The following is a 2500-nucleotide window of genomic DNA, read 5'->3' as shown; positions in this document are numbered from 1 at the left end:
TGACCGAAGAAGCTTGGTCAATAAAGGATTTATTTTATGGCCAAATTATCGTGGTTTTGATTCACAACGGTTTGTCTTGCTGTTATTTAGTGTTTTACGAGTAGGCAGGCCACCAAAACACTGATTTATCTCATTTTCTCGCTTACCCTTCCCAGCATCCTTTGCGTGAACGCTAAACGTTCCCATGGTCCATTGCGCGATACTATCGCTTGCAGTCGCGTTTTCTGTTCTCCAAACACACTTGAGACGAGACGCTTAGGAACGAGGCAGTTTATCTAATTATATCGAGTACTGACATCTTGAAGACTGAAAGAAATCTACTAAGCATGAGGTGTGTTGACAAGATACCCGCGCCGCACGACCGGTATGGGATCAAATAACGCGCGTGACATTACGATGCCTCTAATTTTTGGATGGTAAGCCTGTGGCACGACTTTAAGACAGATCTCTAACCCCCATTCCTGTGAAGGAAGTCACCAACTTGTCCCTTAACTAGACCTATTTAGCTTGTATGTTTTTCCAGAAATTATGCATACATGTACGCGTGGATGCACGCGAGTGCGCGCGCGAGCAGTCAAAGAAAGGTCTGGAGTGAAGGTGAAAACGGAGAGTGAGACTGGAGAGAGACACACGCCCCAAGGGCGTGTGGAGCTCACATGCTTCGCGTGAAAATATCGACCAGGCCAGCGCTTCGCACCTTCCAAAACCGATTTTGAGAAAAGTACGACTGTTTTGCAGTCTAAGAAGTCTATTGACAAAATACAGTGGTTTGAATGAAATTTTATCCTAACCTCGTTTCATTGGAATGACACATGACGTAATACTGCTTATTTGAATAAAAGAAGCTTTATGTTCAAGATAAACTTTTGTGTGTTTCAAATAACAACCGCTTAATTCTGTAAGAAGGGGATTCGAGTTTTTAACGCGCAACCAGTAAAAATACCCCAGTGTAACAGCCGTCAATTCGATGTCAATTCCACGTTTTATTCGATCCGATCAACTACGCTCAGCACACCGTTCAAATACAATACCGTACAAGAAATCCTTACAAACAAGCAAGTGTCTCTATCCGTAACCTTGAAATGGAATGCGGAATGGTTTATGAACTGTTCACGGTCGCCTACTTACCGAGTATAGCCTGGGGATGAGTATCAAATACACTTAGGGAGTGGGGGACAGTTAAACCCAACGCCTACCCCCTCGGTACATTTTAAAACCAAGATGGCCGCCCGTAACGGTAGGTGTTCGATCTCGACAATCTTACGGGAGAATACGGTACTGTGAACAGTCTAAAAGGTCTATTGGTAGCAGATCCTCTTCAGTCGTTATCTGTACCGGGATAACTTGTGTAGTCAAACCCTGCTTTATGGACACCCGCTTAATACGGACACCTCGTTATTACGGACAGTTTGCTTTGTCCCTGAGGTAAGAAAGCCCCTACATTTTCTCTAAATTCAACCCGCTTAATACGGACACCTTAAATGGCTTCCTCAGTGTCCGTATTAACGGGGTTTGACTGTACTGGCTCAATATAAACGCACTGCGCATGCGACGAGCATTTTTGGTTTGAATGCGCATGCGTAATAGAACGTTCAAATGACGTCACGAAAGCCATATTGGTGTTCCTAAACAATAAAATGGCGGCTATGTTGGTGTTCCGAGCAATTCTTGTGGGAGTTGAGCTCTTTTCTCAGACTCGTACCCAGTCGCTATTTAAGTGTTTTTTTGGGGTGGGAGAAGATTGGGGATAAGGTTGAGGCGCGCGCGGGGTCTATTTTCACTTCGTCCCTTCCCATGAGACCCTGCGCGCGCCTCAACCTAACCCCCAATCTTCTCTCACCCCCAAAGCACATAAAAAGCGACTGGGTACGAGTCTGCTCTTTTCTCATGTAAACACTTTCTTTTGTTCCAATGAATTTTCCATAGATACTGGCCACGTGAGTGAAAACGTTGTATTGGTAATAATGACGCATAGCTTGTAATTAACGCTGTGTTTTTTGACTAAGCTAAGAATGGGTTAACAAACAACCCAAGGTAAAAAGATCTATTATTAAAGCGACTTAATGAGGCGCGCACGTGGAGATTAAGCGAGGATGGGACGAAACAAGAGACCTTCTCGCGCGCACATCTCAGCTCTGTGGTTTAAGCGACAGACAAAGTTTCCCTTTGATGGTCTTCTGTTCGGGTTGTATCTTTCTAACAATAGCAGCAAGCTTTGTCACGGTCTCATCATTTGAGAGGTCCGTTCGTTTGCTCTTGAACTTTTGCAAAAGGTCCTTGCTGATCATGGGCTTTCTTGTGAGGTACCTTCTCACCGCTTCTTCAGTGATTCCCTGAGGGCCTTCCACCACTACTCACTCCTGCCCCTCCAGCAGAAGGTGCCGGGGATACACGAGGTTTCTTGCTTGCTGGACTTCCCTCTTCGCCTGGGGTACCTTTTTTACTTGCACTTGCTGGGCGCTTCTTTGATTTTGCTACAAAAACCCAGACATTTTAAAAA

This window comes from Porites lutea, chromosome 12, assembly GCF_958299795.1.
Source record: "Porites lutea chromosome 12, jaPorLute2.1, whole genome shotgun sequence".
Classification (NCBI taxonomy): Eukaryota; Metazoa; Cnidaria; class Anthozoa; order Scleractinia; family Poritidae; genus Porites; species Porites lutea.
This window is presented reverse-complemented; position numbering follows the sequence as displayed.